The sequence below is a fragment of the Cucumis sativus genome, unplaced genomic scaffold, assembly GCF_000004075.3.
Source record: "Cucumis sativus cultivar 9930 unplaced genomic scaffold, Cucumber_9930_V3 scaffold54, whole genome shotgun sequence".
NCBI lineage: Eukaryota > Viridiplantae > Streptophyta > Magnoliopsida > Cucurbitales > Cucurbitaceae > Cucumis > Cucumis sativus.
Window position 1 is genome coordinate 287,338 of NW_022279554.1, and position 17,185 is coordinate 304,522.

The 17,185-nt window shown below is 32.2% G+C and overlaps 1 protein-coding gene and 2 long non-coding RNA genes across 3 annotated transcripts in view; 1 reads left to right on the forward strand and 2 right to left on the reverse strand.

Annotated features, from left to right (window-relative positions):
- LOC116406004 (E3 ubiquitin-protein ligase UPL6-like) overlaps nucleotides 1–17,185 on the reverse strand; it is a 43,779-nt gene that overhangs the window by 2,692 nt on the left and 23,902 nt on the right. The gene's annotated exons all lie outside the window — the stretch shown is intronic.
- LOC116406012 lies at nucleotides 2,620–3,761 on the reverse strand. Its single transcript, XR_004219094.1, has 2 exons — nucleotides 3,327–3,761; nucleotides 2,620–2,888 (listed from the first exon to the last, which is right to left on the reverse strand). It is a non-coding gene; the product is annotated as an uncharacterized LOC116406012 (long non-coding RNA).
- Nucleotides 12,593–14,024, forward strand: LOC116406006. The gene is made up of 3 exons (XR_004219088.1): nucleotides 12,593–12,747; nucleotides 13,458–13,593; nucleotides 13,665–14,024. It is a non-coding gene; the product is annotated as an uncharacterized LOC116406006 (long non-coding RNA).

Sequence of the window (17,185 nt, forward strand, 5' to 3'; positions counted from 1 at the left end):
AAGCATTCTGATAAATAATTAGCCAACTAATTGACATTACAAAATAAATAAAGAAAAAAATCATTGGAAAGATCACTGCTTAAATGAAATTTGAAATATCTCCCAATAGTTTTGATCGGTTACCCGAGTTGTGAGAGTGATCGGTTGATATTGCGTGCTTCCTTCAAGCGCTCCCCAGCTGCACCTGTTAGCTTCTGCCTCCGGAACCAGCTACTTAAACCATCTGCCAGTCTCTGCACAATAAAATGATTATGAGCCTAAATTTTACAAGTACCAGTCCGTTGAATATAGAAACGTGATACTCATGCTTTTCCATCCTAAACAACAGAACTATCTGCACTTCGATTTACAAATTCATTGCCTTTTTCCGACAGTGCTCACAACTGTTAGTTGTTACAGGTATACTTCTTTTATTTATTTATTTATTTTTACTAAATTCAGTAATACCATATTCCAGATATTAGCAACATTATTTTAGCATTACCTTGGATCGGGATTGCAGGTAAAAGCAGTATGTGATAGCGAACTCTCAGGAACGGTCGGGTTAGAAGAGGGAGGCCTAGGTGGAAGCGGGCTCTTCAGGATTTGGAATCGAAAACCGATCTGACGGTGGAGAATTTTCTTTGGAAGACTTGGGTTTCCGAGGGGGTCTGCGCCCTTGATTTCGGCACCGTTAAGGCTAGAAGAAGAAGAAAGTGGTGGATCGACGAGATGGGTATGTCGCAAGATAGAGTTTCTTGGCTGCTTCACGTTAGAGAGGAAGAGCGAAATTTTGGAGGTATAGGAAGAGCGAAACGGAATTTGAGAGATAGGAAATCGCAGGGTTTGAGGAAGACGAAGAAGAGAAGGGGAGATGAGAGGCAGAGTAAACCGATGGAGAAGAAAAAGGGGAAAGAAATTTGAAATAAAAGAGACCGTTGAGGTTGAAGAAGAGGGAAAAGAAAATTGACCGTGGAGGAGAGTTATTTAATTTTTGGATTAAATATTTTGTATGAAAATTAAAAAAGAAAAAGTTAAAAGGCAAATATTTTCTACTTTTTTTTATTATTTATTCTATGAAAATTCAATAATAAAAAAGCATCTATATTTGCTTTTGGTATGGTTCACATTTTTATTTATTTGACAAAAATCTAACTAAATTATCATTCATTTTGACCTAATATTGCAAATATAAATTTATATTTTGCATCTTAACTACTCTTTGGCATTTATAATATCATTGTTCCACACCTCAATTTTTTTATTGTTGTCAAAAATAAACCTAATCCAAAATGAATTAGCAAATTAGGGAATAAATGTAATCATTGTTTTTGGGAGTTTGAGTTCGACCGTGATTATTGTTGAATAATTTTCACTTAGACATGCACATTTTGCTATTTTAGCAATTTAAATTTAAAATTTTCTTTTATCAAAAGTAAACCTCTTGTTTTAATGTTTTTCTGGTCATCCCTTTTAAATACAACTAATGACAAATGAATATAACAATTAAGAAATTCGTAGATATATAACAACATTTTAAACTAATTGCTGCAGTTATTTTAAATCACATATGTCATTCGCTTATAAGCCATAAGAGTCTATTAACGATATAAATCTATCACAAATATATTTTGCTACATTTACAATTTTTAAAAGATATTGTTATATACTTAATTATTATTCATAAAATTGCTAATCCATTATACTTACCCTAAGTTAAATGAATAATGTCAAAAGTAAGTTTACTACGAAGGTAATTTGTGTGACCCTTTTATCCTAACGTAGGAAGTTTGTTCCACTCCATACCATTATTGAACTAAGAAGATTAAGTGTGTATTAGTATGTTTAAACAAGTATAATTATAGCAAAATCTATGAGTGATATATTTATATTAGCAATACAATATGTGTTACATATGCAAATATTTTGTATCTAATCGTTGTATTTGCAATTAACTCCATTCAAATATACAAATATAAACATAACTCTTTAACCTGAGTTTAGCTAGGATCACAAACTACAAAAAGAAAGTATGGAACATATTTAATTTGTTTTTTTTTCTTTGAAGAAAATTTGGTGTGTAGCACATTATATATTTTTCTTTCCTTTAAAAAACAGTATTGATCTTATAATATACGGCCTTGCACAATGTATTCACCATAAAGATCATATAATTGTAGAGATGTATAGAAGGTCTGATAAACAACATAAACGAAAAGTTCTAATCCTTGAAATTGTAAACATTACCCATATCCTACAATAAAAGTCACATCAACTTGATATTTGTTGAAATTTAACAAAAATGAAAAGAAAGCAACGATAAACCAATGACGATGGAAGAAGATACAGTTTTCAAACACAACCAGCTATCCAAATTATTCATAATATGGTATTAGAAAATATATTGCAATTTGTAACCTCATAAGTTTATAAACAGAGTAAAAATTAAAGGAAATTTTTTTATCAAGCTTATATTAGGACTTTATACTACTTATATGTAATTCTTAAGTTTTCTTCTTTTAGCTATAAAAGACACAAATTAAGAAAAAAAATGACTTGATTGTCCATGTAAAGTTATGCCCCAACTTTTTTCTTCTAACTTAAGAAAAGGAACACCAACAAATATCTATCCCCATAAACTAAAAAGCATAGGAAAATGATAGTAAAAGTAAAATCAACTTTTTCTGTTATCTTTTTCCTTCATTCATTTACTTCTAATTGAAAATAAATCAAAAGTCTAAAACCGATCAAATTATTGAAAACGAAAAAACAAGAAACATAACAGTGTGGAGAGGTAGTTATTATCAAGTATTTGATTTTGTTTAATAGATTCCAGTTGTGACAACCACAACAATTGTATGCATGAAGTTCATCATTCAAACAGATTCTGACAACAAATTTCAACACATCTGCAAGGCGAAAGAAGATAGGAATTAGGATAACAAGGTAATTAGAACACTGAAATAAATTTTAAAAATAATTTTATTGCCGATTGCTACTATAAGCATAATTATCTGCTTGTATAGTTGTCTTGCATGATCTGACAAATACATTATGGTATTTGATATTCCATTCAGGTTGTATCTTGCATGTTACCAACAAAATCATGTGCTTAGTGATAAATTACTCTTAGACTGAGAAATACTCGAAAAAAAATCAAGAGTAACAACTCTTAGTTTCCCAGAAAAATTGAAACAAAATCATGACAAACCAACAACAAGAACTTCATAAACTTGTCTGATGAAAGCAACTCAAGAACGGTCTCAATGCAGATCATACATGAGTTCTTTGCTAAATATTTCCAAAGGCTAAAAAGAGTTAAGGAAAAAAAGAAAAACAATAATTACCTGTAATTTTCGTTGGTTCATGATCTTCTCTTGTCATTCCCTCACTTTAATCTCATAACTGAAAAGGAAAAGAGGAGGGAGGGGTGATTAAACTCATGCATGTACATAATGTCGAAACCAGCAAAATTACCACCCTATTAACTATGAAAGTCTGGTTGTGGTCGAAGTAGGGTGAAAGTCAGTGTAGATTAGAATAGATGTCACCGTGAAGCTCACTGTCGGTTGGGGGAGAACATAAAAATTGATTTTTTTCTTTTATAACAGGCTGACTGACCTACAGGCTGGGGTGAACTGGCTGGCAAGGAGGAAGTGACATGCTACCACTAGGTTGTGTTAGGTGTGAACAATGGACAATGGTGGCTAGAAGTGAGGGAAGGGCTTTGTCAAAGGGTCGTGCAGGGCTGAACTCCAACTGTCCAATATTAGTTTGTTCGGTTACTTTCTTTGTTTCACCCATATCAATGTCTGCAAAAATTCCCACAATATATAGAAATGGAAATAAAGATCCTTAAGTTCTTTGAGAAAAATCATAAATATAGCCACAAAATTTCTCCAATTATTTGTTACTTAAAAAAGTATAGAAATTGTCAACCAAGCTCAACTAACGCCTGTATGTATGTACTTAGAACCAAGAGGTCTCGGGTTTAAATCCCTCTACCCAAAATTTGTCCTAAATCTCAACTTTTTTACAATCAATCCTAAAACTCTTTTTCTACCCCATTTTTGGCCTATTTTTGGCAATTCCCCAATACTATTATAGTTGTAGAATAAAAAATTTTAGATCAATCACGCATTATCGTTGAATTCAAGACTAATTAAAAATTGACATGTGTCCCAAATTAAAATTGAAAAAAAATATAAATTTGTTAATTTGGATGATACACATGTTTGGATCAAATTAATTATTTTAGTTTAATTAATATTATTTACTCGGTTAAGACTAAAATTCAATCGAGCCAAAAAAATAAATTTAATTTAGCTCTGGTCCATAAATCAACCAGACTCAAGTTCATAAAAGCCACTAAAGAACTCTATAGATACTGGAGTTCCCTTCATTTGAAGATACAAACTTTGTTTCAAGACTCCAACTTCAAGAACGTCACGTGCTCTCCTTCCTCAAATCAAGCATAAGCATCTAAGTGAGAGAGAATCAGGAGATCAAATGACTCATTGCATCAAATCAACATAAATACATTATTAATACAAGTTGGAGTTCACAAATTAAATTTCTCTATAAAGATCTCGTGTAAACCACAGTGAACCAAAAAGTGATTATAAACGAAATATTTCATTAATAAATTCAATCAAATAAAAAACACAGGAAAATTACAACTCTACTGAACTTGAGATGAATCCTCAAAATTCTAAGTCTTTTCCTTGGACGAATTCTCTAATCGTCCGTCAACACACACTTTTGTGGGATGAGAAATTTTAGAGCTACTATGCCTCCCTCATAGGAACTTTTGTACTTAAGATTAGCTACTGACTTGGAATGTTGCGGAAGACCTATGGAGTTGTTGTAAAATGGCAGAAATTGTGAGAAGATGGTGATGAATTTGACTATAGTTAGTTGTTCCCCGAAATGGAAGACTTGCTATATAATGTATTAATTGACTGTCTCGTTGTTGCTGTCCATTGTTATTTTGATAAAAGGTTTGCAGATGTAAATAATTTGTAAATTTATAGATCTAAGAATGTTATCATACACTTCATATTAGATAATAAAAATCACTTGACAATTTCTCAAACACCACACCGTCTACCGCCTCAAAGTTGAGTTATTGATCATGGTCAAGACAAAGAAAATAAGGATTGAGACCACACTTGCGAAGAAGAAAAATGTTGAGAGGAGAAAAAGATCATGCATGCAAATGGAAAAAAAAAAGAAAAGAGAAAGTAGGAACTTTGTTTAGGTTCATCAAGAAGATAAATGGATATAAAGAAATAACCAAAATCATAACTTGAATTCTTTCTCATATTTGCAATAGTAGAAATCTGGAAGACACATTTGCAAAATATCTCAACTTATTTTGCTACCTATTACAATATTCCTAAACTTATTGTAAATGTACACAATTTTGTATCTGTGATCAGTTTCAAGAATCTCTCCCTAGAGAGAATAAGTTGCATCTTCTAAAAGTACTTGCTATGGCTCAACATCAACATACTTTAGGAAACTTTTCAATAGTTATTTACATAAAAGAAAACTAGAAGGTAAAATAGTAATGAATTTCTCCAACTGAATTTTGTTCGAGTTACAATAGTTGTATGTTTATGCGCATCTATATATATAATGCAATAATGTAAGACAACATGAGCATAATGTAATATGGAGAGCTGGAGGATCAAATAAAAATATAAGAAAATCAGATTATTATCTTTATGATAAAATAATTAGTACAACAAAAAACAAAATTAGACTTTACTAATTGCAGATCAAAAATTGCATCCGCGACGCTGGCAAATCAGAGTTGCATGGGAGTTGAATCCTTAACAATCTCATATAATGATATAATGTTTTCAATGCTCAATAGGCCAATGATGCACCATTCCAAGAGATCTGATTTCCTATTCTGGAGGACTTCTTGAAGAAAATGAATGTTATGCTTCAAGGAAGGTGCAAATTTATTAGAGAAGAATTAAACACTGTTCTATCTCAAGAAATATCATTTCCATAAAAGTAAAAGAACCTCCTTCCAGTGAGTATGATATAAGTGGAAGAATCTAGGTTAAAGATTTAAATAAGGAAATCACAATGAGAATGTTGATTATTTTTTCCTTAGCTCGGCTTTTGGAAAAGGAACACACACCACTCCCTGATTTCATTTGCATTATTTTGGGTCAGCTTCAGAATACACAAACTTCAGATGGACAGCACAAACACTTGGAAACAATTTAGCAGAACCAATTTCTTAAAGAAACATTCTAAACTAATTAAATAAAGAGAGTCCTCAAAACTTCACTCCTTGAAGAACTATGAATTGATTCTCCTACAATAGTAGCTAGCTTTTGATAGGACCACGTCCCTTCACCACGGATTAGAATATTGATGTCAATATTTTAATTTTTTTTATTCTTCTTCTTTAAAAAAAATAAACATTTAATTCTTGAACATTGGGATCTAAATGTCCAGGGATAATAATGCTCATACCCACGAAATAATATCCACCATCCAAACTGTTAAATAAAAAAATTCTTTTCCTAAAATTCTACCGAAGCAGTAGGAAAAGTTGTTATGTAACTTTTTCTAAATAAGTGAAGAAAGAGTGGACAAGAATATGATAAAACCAATAAAATTAATCAGAAGCTCCTAGTATCCATTTGATTTAATACGTTCCAATCCTTGAATTTAAAGCCTTGTACATGTGTGAATATTATGCATTAACGATTTAACGATTTTAAAATGAAATAAGAATGAAGGATTTAAATTCATTCACTTGTGAAAGTTGAGAGATTTAGTTAATACAACATTTAGTATAAATTGGTTTTCTTTCCCTTAAAAAGAATACTAAAGAAAATACGAAAGTTTTCACGAGGTTACACGTCCTCTCAACACATTTTCCATTGCATATAACCAAAAATAGATAATATTGCTTTCAAGTTGGCTATTGCCACGATATTTAAGAAGAACGTTCAAGAGAAGAGGCTCAACTATACGGAAAAAACCACTTTGAAGGAATGAATGGAATAGAATGAAATTACCTCCACAGACTTCAATTTGAAATCTAGATTCCCAACGCGATGGGTGACCTCGTACTCTTCCCGAAGGTACTCATATATTTGAGCATATTTTGCATCCCTCCACGCAATTTCTGATCTGAGTGGCAAAGGAAAAAGACATAAAAGAGCACTAAGATAACAAAATTCTACCAATTAAAGCAATATTATGATCGAATTTTCTATGCACGAATATTAATAATAATAAGAAGGTAAGAATGTATATATTTTTGTTTACTTATATCAAGCTTGAAAGGCAAACTTTTCTATGTTATGATCTTGGTTCTGTTAGGATGTCAAATACATTTCTGAACAATAGTACTATCCTGGCGCCAAGTACTGCGAAAACCACATAAGACGTAATCCAAGCTTTAAAGAGGCTCTAGATAAAATAAAAAGCAAAATGTATTTGATAGGCCACTGATTATACATCAGTATGCTCGCAGGGGCAAAAAGGGCAAAGAAGTAGTTATTATTGAGTTGGGAGAATCATCCAACAGTAAGAATGATTATCTTGGGTAGTTTTGGGCATTTATCTTGACTAGTTTCAGTCTTCAGGTGGTTAGTAGTTGGTTATGAAGGAAGTTATGTTACCGTTGCTATGTTATGTGTTTAAATAAGAAGTTAAGTTAGCAGATGGGTAGACAGTCTTTTAGTTTGAAGTGTTTGGGTTTCTCTCGTGTGGGAGGAATGGTCTATGTAATAGTAAATTATCTATAATAGAAGAACTTTACTTTAGTAACTATCATACTGGTATAAGAGCCCTCAACCTGGGGATGATAGGAAAGGTGGCACAGAAGAAAATTGAAGAACGGTTAGGCGTAACTGATTTTGAAATTGCCAGGATTTAAGTAGATGTTCAGAAGTTACCACAAATTGAAGAAACGCTGCTTGCACTTGCTTAAGATTGTTCAACGCTTTATCCTTATAGCACAGTTGGAACAACAACGAAGGAATGCAGATGACACTCAAACATTATTGGCTTCTCTAGTTTCTGGTGTTGGATTGTCAGATCGCCCTTCCAATTCGGAATCGAATGAGGAAATTAAGAATACGACAGTGGCAAACACAGTGGAACCTATTTATGGCTATAGGAGCAATGCATTCAGACAATAATGAGGGTGAACAGGATCATAGCAAATTAAACAAGTTTGAGATGTCAGTATTCAATGAATCCGATCGTTACTTACAAATCCATAAACTTACTGATTCCAAAAAATTAACAGTGACAGTCATTAGCTTCAAAGCAGCGGAGCATTAGCTTCGAAGCAGCGGCTCTCAATTGGTACCAAGCCACAGACAAACGAGAACCAATTTTGAATTGGAATGATATGAAACGAAGATTGTTGATCCGATTTGGCTCATCATGCCAAGGTTCAGTTTGTGGGCAATTTCTCATAATCAAGCAAGAAACAGTGGTGGAGGAATATTGCAGTCCGTTTTGATAGGTTAGTGGCTCCTTTACTCCAACTACCTACCAAAAAAATTAAAAAAAGAACGTGTCCTCTGCATGTCGTGTCCTATGCATGTTGTATCCTATATGTTAAAAAACTGGTGTGTCGTATCTCGTGTCGGTGTTCGTGCTTCTTAGGTTTTGAATTTAAAAACTCTTCTAAATAATTTTAAAAAAAGATTTCCTATTGTTCGGTTTTTCTCTGACTTACCAATTAAATTATTTGGTTGCACTACTTATGTTCATAATCCCAACTCTACTCGTACTTCACTTGATCCTAAAGCTGTTAAATGCATTTTTGTAGGCTGTCTCCTATAGGAAGGCTTACAAATGTTTTGACACTTCGACTAAAAGGTATTTTGAGAGTATGGATATGTCTGTTTTTGGAAAATCAACCTTTTTTTAGCCAAAATTCTCTTTAGAGGGAGTCCCCAACCTTAAGATAATTTTTGGGACACTTAACCTATCCCAAACACCATTGATTCCAAAGTTATGAGCTAACTCTTGACGTCAAGTGTGGAGAGTTCTTCAGGGGGAGAACCACTATAGACTGACTTGACAAGTAAAAACCTGAACTACAGCTTTATAATAAAAGAAACTTGACTCGAAGGAATTGAGAATGATCTATCACAAAACCAAACTAATACCCCGATAAATGATTATGAAGATCCAGGTAACATACATTCTCCTTTTACTTCGTCTAATTCTCCCCGTTCTTCTCATAATTCCTTGTCTAATGTCTCTGATCTTGATATTACAATTGCCAACAGGAAAGGTACCAGTAAATTTGTCAAATATCTCATTGCAAACTATCTTTCTTATCGTAAACTTTCACAATCATAAAGCCTTTACATCCAAAATAATCAACCTGTTTGTTCCGAGGAATATACAAGAGGTCCCAAATGAATTGAATTGGAAATTAGCAGTGATGGAAGAGATGAATTCTACATGGGATATACTTGAACTACGAAAAGAAAAGAAAACAGTTGGATGCAAGTGGATGTTTACGCTAAAATGTAAAGCTGATGGTAGTGTCGAGAGGTACAAGGTTGGATTGGTTGCTGAGGGGTTTACTCAAACCTATGGAGTTGATTATCAAGAAACATTTGCTACAGTTGTCAAAATCAATTCTATTAGAAATTTGTTGTCTGTTGTAGCTAACTTTGATTGGCCTCTTTATCAATTGGATGTTAAGAATGTCTTTCTCAATGGGGAACTGAAAGAAGAGGTAATTATGGACTTGCCACCTAGTTTTAAGGTAGATCTCGGGATTAACAAAGTTTGCAAGTTAAAGAGATCATTATACGGTCTCAAACAGTCTCCTAGAGCTTGATTTGAACGCTTGTATATTCCTTGGAACAAACAGTCTCCTAGAGCTTGATTTGAACGCTTGTATATTCCTTGGAACAAACAGTCTCCTAGAGCTTGATTTGATTCGAGAAAGTAGTCACGGGCTATGGATTCAGTCAAAGCCAAGTCGATCATATGATATTCTACAAACATACAGGAAATGACAAGGTTATGATTTTGATAGTTTAATTTGATGATATCGTTCTTACAAGCAATGATGAGACAGAACAAACTTTCGTGAAGAAAAAGTTGGCAGATGATTTCCAGATCAAGGACCTAGGAACTTTAAAGTACTTCCTAGGCATGAAGTTTGCCAGGTCCAAAAGTGGCATTCTTTTCAAACAAAGGAAGAATATTATTGATCTGTTAAAAGAGACAGGTTTACTTGGTTGCAAGGTAGCAGAAACTCCCATTGAGCAGAATTTGAAATTGAAAGTTGCAACCAAGAATGAGATAAAGGAAAGAGAAAAGTACTAGAGACTTGTAGGAAGACTCATATATCTTTCCCACACGTCCTAACATTGCTTTTGCAATTAGTATCAAAAGTCAGTTCATGCATGCTCTTGGACCAACTCACTTTTATGCCGTTTATAGAATAAAATCCTAAGTATTTGAAAGGTACTTGAGGAAAAGACACATTGTTTCAAAGACATGATCATCTAATGTTAACGTTTACACTAATACTAATTGGGCAGGTTGCATGACTGAGATCTGGTTACTGCCCCTTCCTTGGAGGAAATCTTGCTACTTGGCAAAGTAAAAAACAGAGTGCTGTTGCAAGAAGTAGTGCAGAAGCAGAATTTAGAGCTTTAACCCAACGCATTTGTGAGTGTAAATGAATAAGATTGTTGGAAGAATTGGGATTCACTCAAACAATGCTCATGCAGTATCACGGCAGCAATTTCCATTGCCCACAATTCAGTCCTTTATAACAAGACGTAACATACTGAAGTCAATAAACACTTTATAAAGCAAAAGACCAATGTGGGAGTAATATGCATACCCTACCTTCCGACAACAGAACAAATTGCAGATGTGTTAACTAAAGGCCTTCCAAAGTGGCAATTCAACAAACTGATTGACAAGCTAGCAATGACTGATATCTTCAAACCAGCTTGAGGGGAAATGTTGATTATTTCCTTTATTGTATTATATTTTATTGTGTTGGTTGTATAATATTTGCCAAATTTATTTTTTCCTTTTTTGTAATGAGTTGTTTTATTTAAGTAAAATCTTTCTATTTGTGAAATAAACAAGAAATATATTATTTTAGCATAAATCAATGAAGTCTTAATTCCAAGCGATGTTTACTGGATTTTGTTTGCCTCTTTATTTGTTTTGAGGATCTTTTTTCTTCTACTTTGTTTGCTTATTGGTTTGTATTTTGAGTATATCTCTTTTCATTTCCCTACGTGATGGGAAACTTGTTTTCATTTCCTTATGTGATGGGAAACTTCCGCAAGGAAGTCTCTTACTGTGAGGAACCAGACTATTCCTATATCTGCACAATTCCGAGTAAACGATGTATAAGAATGCTTAACGACAGATGGTCTTCCTTTTTAAGAATGTCCTGCGTTGTGGGTGGTCTCTTATTCCGCCGCTTTCTAGAGCTATGCGCGCTGCCATTACCCCTTGGATTGGCCATGAGACAAACATTTTAGTTTCTTCATTGCAAGTCTCTTTGCATTTCCTTAATGAACAGTTTTTTATATTGTATCCTTTTCAAAACAATAATAAATAAAATAAAAAGACAGCTATCTGTTTAGACCAATATACTATAAGTCCAATACCAACTATCGGGGTTTTACCTCTCAAAAAGACCAACTTTGAGAATTACATCTGCTAAATTTGAATTGGCCTTTCCAACAAGTTGAAGGAGCTTTTTCTTATCCATAGTGAATGTTCCTGTTTTCTCCATTTTACGATTTATATCTGCAAACTCTTCAACCAAACTATCAACCTGAAAAAGAAAAGAGAGAAAAGAAAAGGCATGTTTTGAGAACACAAATACAAGCACTAATTGGTGCTGAAGATTAAAATGCCAAACTCGGAGAATTAGTAACTTAGATATTTAATGAGCAAGCAGATCTCATAACCTCCGTCATTCCAGCTAAGTGACAAAAAATGTCAATTATGACACGATGATGGAAAAGTTGCAGGAAATTATGATGTCACCAATCATGCTTTAGGAATAGGTCTAGAAATAATATGAGTGGCCTACTAGGTTGTCCCAGGAGTAAATAAAAGAATGTGATAGACTGCCAATGATTGTTCACATAACCAGGCATTGTAATCCCATTTTTTTATTTTGCTTCCATACCAAATCGTAAAACCAAATTGTATTTATATGTTGTCTTGATCTTTTGGGATCATTCTTTGGATTGGAGTCCTTTATTGTAGGAAGGGTTGAACTCTCTTTTCTATTGTCGGGGATTGGGCTTCTTTTTTTCTCTTTTCTATCCTCTTGAGTGCCCTTCTATGTTCTTCATTTCTCTCCAAGAAATTGTGGTTTTGAATAAAGATTAAAGAAACAAAAAATTGATAAAAATCAGTTTGACAAAATGTAATTTTTAAAAAGAACATAAATAACAATTCTACAGACATTTCAAGAGCTCCCCATCTCTCCTAATCCTAACCAAAGATAATTCTTAGAGAGAACCTATTGGCACCTACTAACCAATATATACCCATCTACTAGGAACGGGTCTGGTTTCATTAAAAGATTATAGCAATGATTCTACAGTTTTGTATCCTATTTGACACCTTTAAGGATTATTTTGTGTGTTGTATTTTGTTTTTCATAGACACCTGTCTAATGAAGAGCTGTTACCTATAATTGGAAAAATTCACCCATCAGAGCATTACTATGCAAAACAACAGGCAGAATATATCATACAGCAGGTACTCATCCATAACGAATCTTAAAACCCATATGCAAGTCGATGAATTTTTTAGCTTTACTTTTACGATTGAGATATTGCTTGGATATTGTGGCACATATTAATGTCATCAACAAACATCTCATGATTCTTATGTATGGTTGTAGAAACAATTTACTCTTTCTTTTCCTCTATCAGTGAGAGCTTGCTGGGTTGTCCATGGATTGTTTTATACTCTGTACAGTTATTTTAATTTTTACTTGACCGACCACCCATCACATATAAGTAATATTGTGTAAAATTCATTTTACGAGTAGTAAAATCGGTCATATTAAAACGCAGTCATTACACCAATTGTTTTCTGTTTGCACTTTGTGGACTGAATGGTTATTCTCTTGGAAGTTCCTTTATCAGATTTCATTATGAATCTATTGCATCTGACTTTTAACTCAATAAACGGTAGCATAATTGTTAATGTTATTATGGTCCTCATTGATTTTAATAAGATAGACCAAGTGTTCTCTATCAGCCTCAGAACATAAGATATAGTATGACGTCATTTATCTTATCATTTTACATGGAAGAACTTTCTTGCAAATGTTTTCTAAATGAGAAAACATTACCATAAGGCATAAGATCTAGAATTAGACTAGGCCTGGAAAATATTTTCATCTTCCAGAGGGAGCAACTACATCTGTTGATTAACATCTTCATTCTGTCTTTATTTTACAGGCTGATGCAGATAAAGATGGACGTCTCACCTTGGCAGAAATGATCGATCATCCTTACGTATTTTACAGTGCCATTTTCAACGAAGATGATGAGGACGATTATGATTTCCACGATGAGTTTCGTTAAGTTTTTTCATGTATGGACACCTCCCTCTATCTAACAAACTTCCGCGGACAAGATCAGTCTTGATGTTTGTTGCTGTTGCAGGAATAGTCGAATAGTCAGATAGGATTAGCAGTAGAGAAAACGGAGTTCTTTCGCAGCATGGAATCGGGATACAGAGTTTGAAGTCTTAGGCAACAACTTGGAGGAGATCTCTCTGGCATGGTGGTCAGAACTGGGTTAAACTTCTTCAGCCATGGCTCGCCCATATGGTGGTATCCCTCTTTTTGTAGCATATGAAACCCCCATCTTGTCTAAGATAACAATGGTTTCACACCTTAGATTATAGACATTTATTTGCCAAAATAGTTTTGTTAAGTTCAATGTCCTTGGTATAGAATTACCATTTAATTGTTATTTGTTACTAATTTATTCTTCCTGGATAGAAAATTATCAATTATTCAATCATATTTATCTTTTGAGTATAGGGTTTTGAAAAGTGAGCTACAAACAGGTGTGTAATTTTAGATTTTGTTGCCTTTTCAAATATGATGTTGGATATGATATTTGGTTTAAGAATTTTTTGACCAAGTACAAATAATTGAATTTTGTTGCCTTTTCAAATATGATGTTGGATATGATATTTGGTTTAAGAATTTTTGGACCAAGTACAAATAATTGAATTTAGGACTAATTAAAAGTTGACATGTGTTGACATAAGGATGATGCCACGCATTTTCATCGTTGGTTCAAGTTAAAGTTAACTATTTTAGGTTCAATTAAATATTATTTATTTGTACAATTTTAGCCTAAGAGCTAAATATGACAAAAATATATGTGATTGGATCCATGAGTCTGATCCATGGATCAACAAAGTCCAAGCCCATAAGAGGACTATAAATAGAAGAGTCCTCCTCATCTGTGGAGATAGAAATTTTTACTCCATAGGGTTTAAAGAGAATTCTCCCAAGAACAAGAAGACTCTCGAGTTTAAAGAGAATTCTCCTAAGAACAAGAAGACTCTCCTCGACCACCCTCCAAGATTGAAGAAAAACATTATGTGATGTAGCTTCCTCAAATCAAACATATAGACATTCAATCGAGAGAAAATTAAAGGATCAAATATTAGAAATATTGTTTGGTCAAATTGACACGTTCGATGGGATATCTCTACCTCTTATCTCTCTCTCATCATCTAAATCTACAAGCAAACCAATGACAATAAAGAAAGCTTAATCCAAATCTTCTATAAGCGACACTTGCACATCTTCTATTGCAAGCGACGGTTACACAAGACTAGGACCTGTACCCACAGTGTTCAAGGGAAATCATCCAGGAGCAGAATCAAGGTTCTGTCATTGCGTAGAGCATTCTTAAGCAATTGATGGAGTTTCCTAAAGTTGGGATTGTCATCAAGGAATCCCTTGCTATAAGAAGATCGATAATCACGATAAGGTATATAGGGAATAAGTTCACACCTAAATGAAATGAAATAGACCCTACATTGTCAAAGAAGTTTACACAAATGAAGTATACAAGATTATTGATCGAGATAGATTAAAAGTTGCCCCAATCAATGATAGGATTCTCAAGACATTTTATGTGTAACGTCATTATGTAAAAAGCTCTTTATCGCAAGAGCTTAAACTGCATAATCTCCAAACCCACACGAGCTTAAAAGGTGAGTGATAAAAAAAAAAAAAAACCAATCAAACTATTTGATCTCAATGTTATAAAAATGGTACGTAGGCAGCTTAATGTTAACTTTAAGTTCAGTTATATGTGCAAGAAAAAAGTTTAGTAAGCGACATTATGACTTAATCTCATAGTAAATGGTACGTAAGCAACATGAAATAAGAAATTTTCATTATCATTAAAGCAAAGTTTTGTATTTACTGAAATTAAAAAAAGAAAACGAATAAAAAAAAGGGAAGGGGAGCAAAGTCAAATCTTCCACATGAAGCTCTTAAATTCCTCGTGTGTAGCCTCCATACTCTTATGAACTGTAGCTAGAGCCTCGATGACTTCTTCTTTGATAGCCGGAGTGTTGACTTCATTCTGGATCTTTGCAACTTCTAGTTCTTTCTTGTCTATGTCTTCGTTCTTCTCACAAGATAAGATAGATAGCTGTTTAGACTCAGTATTTATACTTTGAAGTCAGCTGCTTTCTAGTTCCATCTTTTCCAAAGCCAATTGTGCAACCCTCTCTTGAATAACTTTGGCATCTTTTCGTAATTGGTTTATCAAAGTTAAGGCTTCTTGTCTAATTGATGAGCTTTGTCTGTCGACGACAACTACGCAAAATACGAAGATTGTACAACATTGAAATTGTCTACCCTCTTAAAATAATTGTTTAAATATTCTTCAACAAGGAGTTAGGTTGTCTGCATAGATCTTCGCAATTCTCGAAAGTATCGTCGTTATATTTTGTCTAAATCTTGAGATATATTTAAAAAGAGTGCACATGATCTTGTCTTGAATGTCCTCTCACATGCATAAAGTCGTTTTCTGAAGTATGTTTGAAACTATCTTTTCACCAACCCATGAGAAGGCACAGGGTGTCCTACCATCTGCTTCTTGGAAGTGTTTAAAGACAACTTAGAAATCTGGAGAAGAGCATGTGTGGATATGACATTCTCTGAAGTTTCTTTAGGGCAGACATTTCCTTTAGATGGAGGATTCAAATTTTTAACATTTTTTTCATTCACTTTCATCTTACCACGTCGATTCTCCTCGAGGAGAGCACATGATTGTTCAGCTTGTTCAGCAACTAGTAGTTTTTAGGTACCAACTTCTTTAATGGCCAAATCCACAACATGAGGCCGTGTCAAAGATTCATCGTTGCATTGCTCAAGCTCTTGAAGATGATCATCTAAAGGTGACTATAGAAATAAGTAATAAGTAATAAGTAATAAAATAAGTAATAAGTAGTAGTAATAATAATAATAATAATAATAATAATAATAATAATATATAATAATAATAATAATAATAATAATATATAATAATAATAATAATAATAATAATAATAATAATAATAATAATAATAATAATAATAATAATAATAATAATAATAATAATAATAATAATAATAATAATAATAATAATAATAATAATAATAATAATAATAATAATAATAATAATAATAATAATAATAATAATAATAATAATAATAATAATAATAATAATAATAATAATAATAATAATAATAATAATAATAATAATAATAATAATAATAATAATAATAATAATAATAATAATAATAATAATAATAATAATAATAATAATAATAATAATAATAATAATAATAATAATAATAATAATAATAATAATAATAATAATAATAATAATAATAATAATAATAATAATAATAATAATATAATAATAATAATAATAATAATAATAATAATAATAATAATAATAATAATAATAATAATAATAATAATAATAATAATAATAATAATAATAATAATAATAATAATAATAATAATAATAATAATAATAATAATAATAATAATAATAATAATAATAATAATAATAATAATAATAATAATAATAATAATAATAATAATAATAATAATAATAATAATAATAATAATAATAATAATAATAATAATAATAATAAT